The 16334-nt window shown below is 36.7% G+C and overlaps 1 protein-coding gene across 1 annotated transcript in view; it reads left to right on the forward strand.

The window, feature by feature from the left end:
- Positions 1-16334, forward strand: part of CDH18 (cadherin 18) — a 1599127-nt gene that overhangs the window by 169666 nt on the left and 1413127 nt on the right. The window contains exon 2 of the mRNA XM_069101403.1: positions 2961-3144. The gene's annotated coding sequence lies outside the window, so the exon portion shown is untranslated. The remainder of the gene's footprint in view (positions 1-2960; positions 3145-16334) is intronic.

The raw sequence follows: 16334 nt of genomic DNA on the forward strand, positions 1-16334 counted from the left end.
CCCAAAGGAGCTTAAAAAATAGTGCTTCATTTTCCTTTTCCCTTCTCTAGAATATTATTATTTATAAAATATTGGCAAATAATAAATTGGAAACTGTGAAAAACCTTTATTAGTTTCAGGAACACTGGAATAATTTGACTCTGTGGTTGCTTGCAGTGGTACTTCAAGTGGTTTAAAGCTATAAATCTGTCCTTATTTGCGATTTGGTTGTAGAACCAGATGCTACCAGTGCTTTTCTCTGTGCTCACACTTCAATAGTTGTTATGTTCTCCATCTTGTAAAATAACAATGTTCTTTGAGAAGCTTTTAAGCATAACCAATGTATTTTAGTTTGCTTAATGTCAGACATGGACCTGCACTATAGCAGAAGTACTTTAAATGTCAACACAAATCAATTTTGCAAATGTCAGCCTGGCATTAATGAAAACCCAACTCTCTCATGAAAGATGCCCTCCTAATTCATAGTTAATGTTAAAGAATATTTTTCACATCATAGCCACTTTCAGACATAAGTCTTAGCAGCTGCTTTCCTCATTAGGAATTCAGTTTCATACTTCTGGAGCATAATTTGCAAAGTTCCATATCGTAAATGAATGAAAATTTAAGTTTGTTTTGTGTTAATTTGCAGGTATTTAAAGTACCTACAAGACATTTTAATATGTGTATATGTGTGTGACAGGTTTTAGTTACTTTTTCATATCTTTTCTTTGATCTTCTGGAAAGATCTATAGTATTATATTCTTTTTCTAGAAATTTATTTCTATGTGGTATTGACATAATTATAATTTAGTTAATTTACCTTGTAATAATCTAAAATTTGGGTTCAGACTTAGAAAATATCTTCACATGGAAGGGTACAAAACAATTATTACTATTTTATGTCCTATACATTTATATGATAATGGAGCATTTTAAACTTTAATAGAATTTGAATAATTTCATATAAGATATTTAAGAAATATCTAAGGGGCAGCTAGGTGGCACAGTGAGTAAAGCACTGGCCTGGACTCAGGAGGACCTGAGTTCGGTTCAGGCCTGAGACACTTAACACCCACACATGCAAAAAAAAAAAACTAGCCATGTAACTTTGGGCAAGTTACTTAATCCCAATTGCCCGTCAAAAGGCAAACAAAAAAAAAAAGAAAAAGAAATACTTAAATATTTTGCTTTATTTTTTTATGTGCATTACAACGATGAGGCAGAAGGTATGAACTATTGATTTATTATGGGAACTTCCTCCATTGATGAACTCCAAATGAATGAACTTCCTTTACCCCTTCAGAGCAACTTTTTTTTTTTTAAGCAATCGGGGTTAAGTAACTTGCTTAAGGTTACACGGCCAGTTATTTCTGGGTGGGGTGCTGAGTGTCTGAGCCCGGGATTCGATCTCCAGGTCGTCCCAACACTGGAGCCGGTGCTCTTACTCGCTGAGCCACCTGGCCGCCCCTCAGAGCAACTTTCTAATAATTTATAACCTTAGATTATCACTTGGCATAATGAGAGATTGAATGATTGTCAATGACCACTGGCTAACTGACTTTGTGAAGAGAAATTGAAATTTCATAATGTATATAGTTTGGATAGATTAGAATATACACTTTTAAAAGTCTGGAATTGAGTCTGAATCTACTATATTAGATCAAATGATATAACATTTTCAAAGTATTTTGCATATTTTAAAATGTTATATCAATACTTGTTCTTCTTATTAGGTAATCTCTAAGTTCCTTTCTGGTTTGAACATTCTTTGATTATATTAGCATACATATGTGTTCCATGTAAGCTTTGAGGATACTTTTCCCAACTCCCACCCCCACAAGTGAAGAATGTTTCCAGGGTTAGGGTCCACATCACCTATTCAAACCCCTTAAGAAGTCAGGGGTGAGTCACTAATGCCATTAGCTTGAGACCCTGCTATTGTGCTTCTCTCCAGCAATTTTATTTGAAAATAATTTAGTCATTCTCACATATCTTTTACAAAGACATATTCATTAAGGTGACATGTTCCAAATAGTTGTTAAAAAAATTCCCCAAAAGCCTGTGACAGACTCATCCTCAAGTACACAGTGTAGAAGAAGGAGAGCACATATAGTCTAAGTATGATCAATTTTAACATGTGTAAAAAGTAGATTTTTGTTATTTTTTAGAGTTCAGTTTCCCAGGACTCATAGCCATAACAGTCTCTTGTTCCCAAGCATTAGTTATGAGTTCTCATGATTATAGTACAAAATATCCACCACACTTGTGCAGTATTACATAATGAAAAGTAATATAAATATTTCTGCTCAAATTGTAAATATCCACTGCAACTACACAGTGAGATATCAGGATGAGGTGATATAAACTTGTGAGGCTATTGCTGTCAATATACCTTCTTTGTCTTTTGCCCTATAAAGTAGGTGGGCACTGGTCAAGGGGTGGAGAACCCTTAAGGTTGAATGTACAAGCTAAAATGTTGTGTGTGTGTGGGTGTGTGCCTTGACTGGCCCCCATCAAGATTTGGAAGAATCTGTGTTTGCCTCAACCAGCCCCCATTGAGACTTGAGGAGATTAAGGGCACAAGCTGTGCCTGTCTCAGTTGACCCCATTGAGTCTTAGGGGTAGTGTCCCTCCTTCTCACAGGCCCTTGCAAGAAGGGTGATTACGGAAGGCTGTAGGAGTTTGTGCTACCATTATCAGCAGTCCTGGTGAGAAGACTAGACTAGAATAAAGTCAGATTAACCCCTTTGAAGCAGTCTTAGTGTTTTTCCTCTCTAACCAGATCAAGAGTGAACCTATTCTAGCAGGCTAGAAGCCTGTATACTACTAGGATCTGTCTTACAATGTAGTAAAAGAGTAACTAAACTCCTGATAGCTGGAAGTACATTTCTCTCATTCATATAACTATAGATCTGTGAGTCCACAATCATGAAGTTTGCCATGAAGTATTTATTTGTTTGTTTGTTTGTTTTTTGCCACAGTCCCTCTCAAAGATAATTACTACTGCATTGTGGAAGGGTTGTAATCTGTGTCCTGGATGGAATAGCCACATCAATACAATTAAAGGTCCCAGAAGTATTGAAGAAATATAATGAAATATCGATTGATTGTTCATACTTCAGTTGGTTATTAGGAAGCTTGGAGAACTATTTCATGGCTTTAATCGTGAGTATAATAAAATAGTGAACAAAAGTCCTGAACCAAGCCATAATTTACTTTTTAAAAAAATGCAAATCATTATTTCATGTAATTATTTCAGGTTTGCTTCTCTGTGTATACTTAAGCAACTATTATGTATTTGTATACAAATCTGCTTTATAAAGTCAAGGTTACTGACCACAAAACACATGTTTATTTAGATTCTCTATACTGCATTAATTTATTCTTCATGACAAATGAATTGTTTTTCCTTTTAGAGATTACCAAAGGCAAGTTAAGCTGCATTCTGTCAGTGCATTGGGATTCTAAACAATGTACATTCATTCCATTGTGCTCAAGTGTTTTTAAAGTTCCAAATGCATAAAAAGGGAATTTTTTATACTATCTGCTACACATGTTCTTGTAAATTCTGGTTAGGAACAACTATCAGTGTCATGATAAAAGAAGACATTTAAAACCTTTTGTTATTTGTTTTGCTACCTCTAAGGAAACCAAAAGGGGACATTCATATCCCATGAAAAATTACTTTCCAAATGAATATAGCTGGGTTCTATGGGTGGCATATTTCACCTACATTCCATTGGCAAGTGAATAGCAACATAGTGAAATGAGGGGAGTCTCATGGTATTTAAGTTTTTATTCATTTTCTAAAAATCCTGCAAAGTATTACAAAGTTGATTTCCACATTCTTTCCAATCCTCAGAAAAGTAGAGGAAGATGTTATGCACTATAGAAACTAAATAAATATTTGTTGATTGAATAAAAAATGAATATTTTATTTGAATTATAGTGCATTTTTCAGGATCATATTATGAATTTATGTTGTTAGGGGTTTTGTTTGTTTCCTCTCCATCTTCCTTTTCCTTCCATTTTGTCCTATAGCATTTAATAATATTATAACTGGATAGTTTATTCCCATGGCTACATGTGTCCTTGAATCAGGATATCAAACCAATTACTTTTAGTGGGAATGTTTAATTCAGAAGTCAAGCAGAGTTATCATTTGCATGTTAATAACTGCAATGTAAGGACTAGATTACAGTTTACATAATTGAAGCTTAATTGATTCTTCAGCTTGCACTTCAATTATTAATGAGGGTTGATCATTTCTATTCATCAGAGAAACTTCATGATTAGTGGAATATTCGAAAGTCTTCACTGGTACTATCTTTGAGTGTTGAGGTTGAAGTGGAAGAGCTCTTAGACTTATGCCCAGTATGCTTTGAAGGACCCATATAAAGTGAAGAATCTTTCCCTTTTTTTAACAGATACCACAAATGCTTCTAAAATGTTCTTACTTAGCACTCCATTCTTTAATGCCTCTCCAAACTCTAGTCTAAGTAATGCATGAATGTTTAAAAAAAATTGCTGGAGAGTCTTTCAGTAGTGGGTAAAGGGTTTGAGAGACAAAGGGGCTGGGAGATGTGGGGGAAGGTTTTCAGGGTTTCACATTGACCACGAAAAGGCTGTCTGATTATTACCTCCATAAAATGCCCCATTTATCAATTTCTTTTTTTTTCTTTTCTTTTTGGAGGGCAGTTAGGGTTAAGTGACTTGCCCAAAGTCACACAGCTAGTAAGTGTGACAAGTGTCTGAGGTTCGATTTGAACCCAGGTCCTCCTGACTCCAGGGCAGGTGCTCTATTCACTGTGCCATGTAGCCTCCCCCATTTATAAATTTCTTAAAGGGGTCTGTGAATGGGTTTCAAGGGGTCCTTGAAGGTGACCTTGGATGGGAAAAAAAGTTACATTTTTATTTTTTCCCTGACCTCGAATTGTTATAGAGCTTTTCTTGACATTATGAAAAAGAAAAACAAAACATTATTCTGAGTCCAAAGATTTCACCAGACTGCCAAAGGGATACATGATGTATGTGAAAAGGTTAAACATCTCTAGCCTTAACCTTTTATTGTTGATAACATTAAATTTATTTCTTGTAGTTGAAAATCAGTGCTGAATTGCCATTTAATAATTTTAGAGTTTATGAATTGTGTTAGTAATTTGATGCCTAGTGCCTGAATTCAGTACTTGCCTCTGAGACTTACTCAAATCTCTTAATACCCTTGAGTTCCTCATCTCAAATGATGTTTCTGAGATCCCCTCAGGTGAGAGAGTTTGTGTCTTCTGAAATCACAATACAGTGCTGCCTGGGTCCAATATAATAAAATCATGCAGTAATAGACATTTGAACACCACTAACTCATGGAAGATGTGAAAATAGTGTGTCACTCTGAAAGTTTCTGGTAGAAGTTCAGTTTTCACATTTGTGAAATCATAGTTTTAATCAAAGCATTTTATAATAGTTTTAGTGATGCAATAAAAAAGCTCTACAGGATATAAAAACAACCAATTCCAGGTCTTGATTTTACCATGATTTGTTGTGTAACTTTTAGAGGTGAGAATTTCTGTGTTTCATTTTAGTCATTTGTAGAATGAAGATAATATCAAATGAAATAATTCATGTGAAAGTTTTTTGAAAAATTTGATTTTTTTGTTTTGGGGGGTTCATACCAGTTATTTCATCTGTGAGAATACTTCCTAATGTGCACCTTTCACCAATATGGATTTGCAATTTTCTATTACTTGCAGTATCAATAGGGAGATTCATGAGACATGATAAGTTAAGTAACGCCTATGGTGAGGCAGCTAATATATTTCAAAAGCAAGACGAGAACTTGGGATTTCATGATTATGAGACCTGCCTTTAGGAACTTTACATTATCGTTTTATTTGTTTGTTTTTTGGATGATACATATCTAGAACAAAAATTTTAAAAAAAATTATAAAGGAAACTTTGCTTTTTTCTGATATATATATATATATATATATATATATATATATATACCACTGTTTTCTAATATGTTGCAATTTATTATTGTCTCAGTAAAGCAGTCTTTTTAAAATGATAAATTACTGAATATATGCTAGAATGGGTATATAAATACATTGAAGGTTAATCTACATATCCATGATGGAAACATCAAGCCAGTAAGATTTCTATCTTTTTTTGCCTTTTTAAAAATTACTGAAAATAAAATAAGAATAATAAGAAGCTGAAAAAAAAACATTATAAACTTAAATATTGAGGTGTTTACTTGGACCAAACCTCATCCTGAGACTTTTCTTCAGACCTTCTCTGATTGTCCCAGGAGGCCTCCTGTTCTGCCCTGCTCTTATTTATTTTTGCTCCTCATTATTCACCCCAAGGCATTATTTTATCTCTTTTGTGGGGGTGAAATCTAGAGAGCTTAGAATTTTTTCATCTACTCTACCATCTATCCAGAATCCTTTCCAAGTTAAAAAAAAATTAGTCTTATCACTGTAGGTTTTATTTCCCCCAGAAATGTGTAAAATATCCTTTTTTCCTCCAATTGAGCCTAGATATTTGAAGATTGGTCACTTGTTTTTTAATAGAGGAAGAAAGACCTGAAATGTGATTTCATTTGATTGCTGAAACATACCATTGTAATGTGGACACAACTGCCCTGAGCTATAATGAATTTTAGGTGATAATCTTTGGCGTTGAGGGGTCTGAGGTTAGTGCTAAGAAGACAGAAATGTAGGGGCAGCCAAAAAGGAAGGAGATAACTTTTTCTCTGAAGCTAATCAGACCATATAATCATTAACATATATCCTCTCATTCCTTTACTAAATTAAATGAGCCCATTAAAAAAAAAAAAACATTTTCTCCTTTATGCAATGAATGTTTCATTTTTGGTTCTTAAAATTTACCTGAGACTTGGGAAGTCTCTATAAGAATAAAGAAGTAAAGAAGGTTTGTGGATTGGGGAAAAAAAAAAAAAAACAACCCACAAACATTCATGGCTATTATTTCCCTATGGCAACTGGGAGTATAAAGATTCATGTGGGAAAAGTCAAGGCTATATGTTCTGAAAACATTAAGTGTAATTATCCAGTTTTCTCCCTTTATGATCCTGAAGCTTATAAAGTATGATGGTTCTTTTTCTAAGTTTTTCAAGATGCTTTTTTTGAGACATGATTTTATTGTGGTTTGGGGTGCTGGGAACCCTGAAAAGCAAGGGTACAGGCAAGTCTGCCTCAAAAGAATTTGATCACTCAAGCCTTCTTTAAGTCAAGGTAACAATTTTTATTTTATTACCAATAGAAGCAGGTGAAATTCTAAGAATCTGTGCCATTTAATGGGGGTAAGATTGGTATTTTTATACAGGAAAAAAGAGGGAGAGGGTCAGTGAGAAAATTTGGATGGGATTAAGAGAGGCAAGTAGCCTGGGGTGGTGTGGGGGCTATGGAGAAAGGGCCTAGATGGGATTAAGGAGTGTCAAAAAAGCTAATTAAGTAATCAAGGTTGACTGAGGTTGGTCAGAGGTACAAGTGACCTGGGCTACTGAAATGTATGGGAAAGTTAAGGAACCAGATTGCTTTCAAAGACTTAGTCTTTTCCTCTTAGGCATTTAGGTCCCTTGACCCAGTCATTCTCCCTTCAAAGGGACCCAAAATCTTTTGGGGTAAGGAGAGAAATTGCTTCCTGCTGGCAAGGATTATAGAGCTGTCCCTGCCTCAAAGAAGGCCCCAGAGAGGATTTTGATTGGAACCAAGCACAGGTTTCATCCAGGGGATGATGGGGGAACATGGGCTGATATCCACTGTATGCCTCCAAATGTGATTCAATTGGCTTGTAGTCCAGCAGACAAAAATCTGACAAGTAAATCCAATATGTAGGACCCATATATAGGGAGAATGAAAAGTGAGGTCAGAATGAGGGAAAACAAAGAAAGAATGCAAAAGCTTTATCAGAATCATTTACATTTGGGCGCCAGGGCTAGTCAAAAGGCACAGCCCACAGTAGCTCTAAGGATAGATGGGGTGGATAGGAAGTCCTTTCTCAGGGTTCCCTGTCAAACCCTTTTATTTTGTAAAATTGCCAAAGAGCTTATTTGGGTTTTGGATTTCCTAAACAATGGACTTGACTTGCTGGGAATTTACAATTTTTGAGAAATGATCTCAAAGAATTGGCTTTTACAGAAGGACAGACTTTAAACTTGAGATGTAAGTCCTGGTAAATTTTTCCCCAAGCTGTGATTAGTGAAACTTGTTGTTTGAGGTAATGGGCAGAACCAATCTAGATGAGACATTCACCTCATCCCCTCCTTTACACACACATACACACACACACACACACACACACTAATCAATTACCTGTTTTAGGTTTCACCATTAAAAATAACCCAAATATTTTAGTTAATTTCATGATTTTCATAAGTGAGAGCCAAATTTTTTAAACTGCAGCTTCCTCTTAACTATGGGTCAAAGTGAAAATACCCAGTTTTCTAAATGGCAAAACAAACCCATTACCAATTAGATGGATTTAATCTTATTGAATACATTTCAAAATTACTTTACACAGAGAATTGGCATCTTGTCATTAACATGTTACAAATACAACATTAAGAGTGGACTTACCCAAGTGTGGAGGCTGACTGGCTTTTTACCTAGTGCTGCCTTGACCCATTTCACTTTCACCCACAGCTACTGGTGATGATCTGAAGATGAGCAGGATGTGCTGAACCTGGGTGATACTTCCAGGTTTTCTACATGGGCTGCAGGGTGCCTAGGAACATTGACAGTGAGGCCTCCCAGTAGCTGATGCTTAATGATCAATCCCTAAACCTCCAGAATATGCTAGGATGTTTTTAGCTGTTCTAACTTTTCACTGTAGCCTTGGCCTGGTCAGAGCCAGGACTACAGGAAGAAGAATCTTAAGAATTCTTTTTTGAATCTTTACAATTTTGCTTGGTCCTCTAGATCTTGTTTAAGCCAGGCACAAAGTTTTCCTTGTCAACTTCTTAGAGACCTAGCTTTTTCCAATTCTAACCTAGTGACAAATCTCAGGAAAGTCCCTCTGACTCTTACTGCCTAAGGTAAGGACCTGGCGGTCATGAGGTCTGAAAAGAAGGGGAATCTGGCAGGCACCGGCTTGGGGACTGGTGTCCCTCCAGAAAGGAGGATCCTGAGGTGTAGTAAGCTTTACGAAACCAAAAAGGCACTTAAGTGTTCCTAATTCTGTAGTGTCATAAAGAATTGAGAGAATTGAGCATATTGGGCATACACTTCTGGATAAGGCAAAAGGCATCTATCTGTTCTCTAATGGCAGAAGGTGTGCCCAGGTCCATGGCCTGTAACCTAACCGTTGGACCAAGATCCTGAGAGCTTTAGGCCTGAAAAGCACCTGTAAGCCTTCCTAAGTGCTTGGAGAGTGACACCAACTGCATAATGAAAAAGGGATAAAGAGGAGGCTTATGTACATTCCGGTCTTTACAAGAGGAGGGCTTGAGGGGGTCAGGCAATTACCCATACAGGTCACCAATATGTTGCAGTTTGGGGTGTTGGGAACCAAAAATGCAATGGTACAGGGTAAGTCTGCCTCAAAAGAATTTGACCACTCAAGTCTTCTTTCAGTCAGGGCAGCAAGGTTTATTGTATTACCATTAGAAGTGGGCAAGATTCTAAGAATCTGTGCTATTTAATGAGGGTAAGACTGGTACTTTTATAAGAAAAAGGGGAAACTAAGTGTGTGAGAAAATCTGGATGGGATTAAGTCAAGGAAGCTAATTAAGTAATCAAAAGTGAGGTGGGGTAGATTAGATGCCTTGGGTGGAGGCATCAGAGATCTGGGCTACTGAAATGTATGGGAAAATTCAGGGACTGGTTTGCTTTCAAAGACCAGGTCCTTTCCTTTTAGGCATTCCATCTTTTGACCCCATGAATTTCATTTGATTGCTGAAACTTACCTGTGAGGTAGATACTATGATACCCATTTTACATGTGAGAACACTGAGCTTAGTGACTTGCTTCTGATGACATCTAGCCATTTAAATGATGTGAGCCTCACCTGCCTGCAAGTTCAACACTATTTTCTCTTTATTATATCTCTTTCCCCAGTGGGCTCACTATCATTTACTTTTCTTCACTTTTGCAGCTAAATTTCTGTAAGTTTGTATTTTAATTTAGCCTCTGCCAATCCTTAAATCTGTTCCCCAACAATGATATTGAAGAGGTTACCCATAAAGAGGGTTAGGGTTGATGAGGGATAGAATCCCAATAGGTTCAGCAGGAATCCTGATCTTATCCAAGACCAGGAAACCTGCAATGGCATCTGGAAAGAATTCTGCTCAGCCTTACTTGGAGTTAGAGTTGATAAAGTTTATTTTTACGCCTTTACAGTGGGCAAGAGTCCTTAGGGGAGCTGCGAGTGAGAGGGGTACATGCTTTTACTTTTAAAGGGTAGGGCTGCCATTGTCAGGGCTGACCAGACAGAAGGGACCTCAGTGCATAGATAAAGATTAGAGCTGACAGAGAGGAACTTGTGACTTTAGTGCATAGATAGTTTAGATGAGATTTGGACCAGCCCTGAGGAGACATGAAGAGATTAAGTAAGAACAAAGGAGTCACTAGGTGTTGCCCAGGCAGAGTGCAAATAGGGGGATGGGGCTGAGCCCAAGGCTGGGAAAGGGATTTCAGATTACAATTTTACAATACAAATTGCAGTTACAACTGCACAGACTGGTTTTACAAATTGGTTCCACAAATTGACCTAGACCCCAGGTACCCCATCAGGGTTGCTCTGGAGACCCCAAAATACCAACACATGGATCCTGCCAAATAAATTCGACTCAAGTCTTCTTTCAGCCAAAGAAAAGTAAAATTTATTAACAATTCACTTGTATTAGACACAGATTAAGTCTGTGTTAGGTAATTCTATGGTGCTCTCTCCCACATGACATTCTATGGTACTCTTACAAACATGAAGACAGGATGGGGTCTTATATACAGAAGGTTATGGGAGGAATCTAGGGGTGTTCTAGGAGAGGAGGTGGGGAGGGTCTTGAGGAGGAGTTAATGAGGTTAATGAGTGGTAAAGGGTGGGAAGCCACCTGGAGACTATAGACAATGGTGGGCTAGGCCAGTTCAAGGGTGGATCAATATTTTGATAGGCTCAAGGCTGAGAAGTAGATGAACAATGGAGGGCTAGGCTAGAGTTAGTAGTTAGCAGTTAGTAACTAGTCTAGAAGTCTGGGCCCAGCCACAATGTAAGCAAATGCCTTATCAAATGTGATGATTTAATCAAGAGTTCAAGGGAGGTTCCCAGAGCCTGTACCTCAAGGACTCAAGGAGAGCTCAAGGAGGCTCCCAGATCCCATACCTCATCAATATCTCTTCCAGCCACCATTCTTCTTCTTACCATTCTTTTCTTTTACCCAGACATTTCATAAAAGAATAGTCTATGCTCAACTTCCACTTTCTCACCACACACTGTTTAGTTCCTTCCAATCCTATGTATAATTGTACAGGACAAATCTACCATTCCATTATACTACCAACAAACTCATAAGCAGCTTTTTTTTCTCCCAGTTCCATTGTGAGAAGGTGAGTCCTTCAAATAACTCTCATTTATAAACCCTTTAACAATTGTTTCTTTTTCTCTTTGACTAATTTTTAATTTTCTTTTTTGGTGTTTTCTCATTTTTCCAGTCTTTTACAAAAATATGGACATTTCAAGAAATTCTATTTAGTCTCTTACTCTCTTAGCATCTGTCTTTCTATGTCTCTGTGTTACTTTGCCTATTTCTATCTCTGTCTCTGTGTTTCTGACTCTCTTTGCTCCTTCCTTCTCCTCTCCCTTCTCTTCCCTTTCTTATTATATAAGGTTTCTTGTCATGAATGCAATTTATTCATTCATACAATAAATGTATCTTGAATTCCTACTTAAATAATAATCACAATCACAACAAAGACTTTTCGTTTAAGCCTCTTTTTAGATGTGCAATAATTTTGGGCTGAAGCATCATTTTCTAAAGTTTCAGTGAAAATGGATGCTAGGAATTCTGTGTCAAATTCATTACATTATTTATAGATATAGTTAACAATCACTTTGTCAATGTATCCAAATATATACAACTACTTTTCTAGGGAATTCAATATAGCAAGTGATCTGTCTTAACCAAGGTTATTACACACATATTCATTAGTGAGTAAAATCATTTATCTTTGAAAAGACATTTTAGAAAATTGTCTTAGAATCTTCCATAGTGTCATATAATGAAACAGTGTAAATAATCTTTTAGGTCATCTATCACTGCTGATGACACAAAATATGATGACACTAAAATGTTAGCATGTAATCTAATAAAGAAAATGTGATTAACATTGATCTTGTCATCAGCAGCTTTCTAGAAGTAGATTAAAATGGTGGCTGTTTGAAGGAACAAGAAAATATAAGGGATTCAGAAAGAGAGTAGAAGAGCAATTTAGAAAATACACAATATCTAACTTCCCATAATTATAGATCTTAATAGTACTTGAAAAAAATGATTATTTTTAGAATGGACAGAAACATTCAAATGATTAAATTACCTGATCTGAAACTCTCTTGCCAAGGGACATTAACATTATAAATAGAAGAATGAACAATCCTTTCAAGAAGTTCATGTTTAAAGAAGTCTCAATAAAAAACTAATGATGATAAAAGACCTTATAGGACCAAGACCCATATTCATCTTGATCATCTTCTGAGCTTTTTGTTTTTGTTTACACTCTCCTCCTCAACCTCTTCCTCAGGCCTCATTTTCTTAACGCAGTTTGACGTATGTTCTGTTATTTATGATCTTTTTTTTTAATTTTAAGTTTTAAATTTTTTATTTTCCTTTTTCTCTTTTTTATTTTTTAGTTTACATCATTCATTTCCACAAGATTTTGAGTTACAAATTTGCTCCCCATTTTTCCCTACCCACCACCCCAAAATACTTATCCCACTGGATATCCCTCCCCCAATCTACTCTCTCCCATATTTTCCCTCATCCCCCTCAAACTTTACAGTAGGGCATGGTGGATCTCTATGCTCCAGTGCCTGTATATCTCATTTACCAGTTACATATAAAATAATAACAATGATAATAATAATAATAATATATACATATATATTTTTAAACATTTGATTTTAAAACTTTGAATTACAAATTCTTTTCCTTCCTCCCTCATCATCCACCCTCAGTGGGCAGATAAACAATTCAATATAGGTTGTACATGTATAGCTATGCAAAACATTTCCATAGTATATTGTGAAAGACTATATTTCCTTCTATCCTATCCCACCCTCCACTTGTTCTATTCTCTACTTTAATCCTGTCCATTTTCAAAAGTGGGTGCTTCCAACTTCCCTCCCCCCCAGGCTGCCTTCCCTTCTATAATCCCCCCTCTTATCCCCTTGCCCCTCTACTCCCCTTTAGGGTGAGATATTCTATTTAGTGTGTATGTCATTACCTCCCTAAGCCAAATTCAATGAGAATAAGATTGACCCATTCCCTTTTACCTTACTGTTCTTGCCCTCCATTTCAACAGTTTTTCCTTGCCTCTTCTATATGAGATAATTTACCCATTATGTCTCTCCCCATCTCCTCTCATTATATTTCTCTCTCACCTCTTCAATTTCACCTTTTAAATATCATCCTTTCCTATTAAATTGGTCCTGTGCCCTCTGTCTATGTATACCTGCGCACATATATACACACACTCACTTATGTATTCATATGCCCATATACCCTCCTATATAGACATATATGTACGTATACATATATGTATATATGTGTATGTGTGTGTATATATATTTACACATATACATTTCTATTCCATTCAACTATTCTTATACTGAGAAAAGTTTCATAAGTTATAATTATTGTTTTTCCATGTCAGAATGTAAACAGTTCAAATTTGATAAGTTCCTTATTATTTCTTTTCCCTGTTTACCTTCTCATGCTTCTCTTGGTTCTTGTATCTGAATGTCAGATTTTCTATTCAACTCTGGTTTTTTCATCAAGAATGCTTGAAAGTCCTCTATTCCAGTGAAGGACCATATTTTCCCCTGAAACATGATACTCAGTTTTGCTGGGTAGGTGATTCTTGGTTTTAATCCCAGCTTCTTTCACTTCCAGAATATGATATTCCAAGCCCTTTGATCCCTTAGTGTAGAAGCTGTCAGATCCTGTGCTATCCTGATTGTGTTTCCAAAATTTTCAAGTTGTTTCTTCCTGGCTGCTTGTAATGTTTTCTCCTCAATCTAGGAACTCCAGAACCTGTTTCTAATATTCCTAAGAGTTTTTTTTTTTGGTGGGATCTTCTTCAGGAGGTGGTCAGTGGATTCCTTCAAGCTTTATTTTGCCTTCTGGTTCTAAAATATCTGGGCAATTTTCCTTGAGAATTTCTTGAGGGATGATTTCTAGGTTCTTTTTTTATTATGGATTTCAGATAGTCTAATAATTTTTAAATTATCTCTCCTAGATATATTTTCCACGTCAGTGGTTTTTCCAGTGAGCTATATTTCACATTGCCTTCTATTTTTAAAATTTGTTTGGATCTCTTTAATAATGATTTGTTTTCTTCATTTTGATCTAGATTTCTCATAAAGTCTCTAGCTTCCATTTGCTCCAATCTAATTCCGAAGGAGTGATTCTCTTCAATGAGCTTTTTAGATTCTTTTTTCATGTGACAAATTTGTATTTTTAAGGCATTTTTCTCCTCGTTGCCTTTTTGAGCCTCTTTTGCCCTCTGAGTTAGTCTATTTTTTAAGGTGTCATTTTCTTCAGTCAGACTCTCATTTTATAATTTTCTTCCATCGTTGTCATTTATCTTCCCAATTTTTCCTCTGCTTCTCTTATTTGGTTTTCAAAATCCTTTCTGAGCTCCTCTATGGCCTGCAACCAGCTCATATTTTTCTTGGAAGCTTTTGGTGTAGGAATTATGACTTTGCTGTCTTCCTCCTCTTCCATGCTTTGATCCTTTTTGTCCCCAAAATTGGAGTTTAATGTCAGATTGCTCTGTTTGCTTTGCTTCCTTTGCTTGCTCATGTTGCCACTCAATTACTTGACTTTTGAGCTTTTGCCACAGTAGAACTCTGCTACCAGAAGGGAGAACTTTGTCCCAAATGGCTGGGGCTTTTGCAGCTGCTTGAGCTATTAGTTGGGTGCCTTATCTTAAGCCTCTACACGCTGTCTGGCACACTGGTTATGTAGCCCAGGACCTCCACCCTAGACAACAATCCAGATACAAGCAGGTTAAAGCAAGAGCATTTACCCCTCAGACTGGATTGCTTGGTCACCCTACAATATGCAAGCCAGGAGCTGAAGCAGCGACGTGGCCGTGGCATGGCTGTGGAACCTCAGCTGCTTCTCGCCCTGTGGGCAAAGGCTGGACTACACTCCCAAACTCCCTGTTTTTGCAAAGTCTACGTTGACCTCTCACTTTTTCTTTGGCATCTATTGGGTTTATAGTTTGGGAAACCGCCACAGCTGCTGGTGATCTGAAGTCCCTCTAGCTGGTGGCTGGTTGTTGCTTCCCTGAGGCTTAAACCTTGGGATATTGCCCAGGTGGGCTTGGTTCCCAGAGTGCTGCGCTGGCCTCTTCCTGCAGGCCTGCTGGGCTGTCTTCAGTGGGAGGTTAGCTTCTCTTTGTCATTTTCTGGGTTCTGTAGTTCCAAAGTTTGTCTAGAATCATTTTTTACATTAATTGGAGGAAGTGGAAGCTGGAGTTGTACAGGAGTCCTGTTTCTACTCTGCCATCTTGACTCCACACCCCTGTAATTTATGATTGTAAAGATTTGACTGCAGCACGGACAAGAATGACTTGCCCAGAGTCATTCAGACAGAGGTGAAGTCATCTTTCTATTTTATATATATATATATATTAGAAATTTGATATATATATATATATATATATATATATATATATATATATATATAGACATACATATACACACACATATATATATATATATATATATTTTCTTTCTTTTTTGAGTAGGGAGGGCAGGTCAGTTGGGATTAAGTGACTTGCCTAAAGTCCACAGCGTGTACGTGTTAAGTGTCTGAGGCCGGATTTGAACTCAAGTCCTCCTGACTCCAGGGCTAGTGCTCTATTCACTGCCCTCCCTAGCTGCCCAAAAATATATATTTTTAAAAAGCTTGTAACACTAAGTAGGATAGGGATTTCTCAGTGGTGTGCTAATTACAAGATTTTAAAAGAGTCTTTCCAAAACAAATTAAAAGAAGAAACTATGCAAAAAATTAAACTTTCTGCCTGATCAATTTGCTTATGTTGAACATGATGGATATCCAGTACATGAAATCAGCATGAAACACATAAACAATGTGTGGATATCTAGATGTA

This window comes from Petaurus breviceps, unplaced genomic scaffold (genome assembly GCF_028583685.1).
Source record: "Petaurus breviceps papuanus isolate PSGF00001 unplaced genomic scaffold, PetGlider_PUasm1.0 47, whole genome shotgun sequence".
Classification (NCBI taxonomy): Eukaryota; Metazoa; Chordata; class Mammalia; order Diprotodontia; family Petauridae; genus Petaurus; species Petaurus breviceps.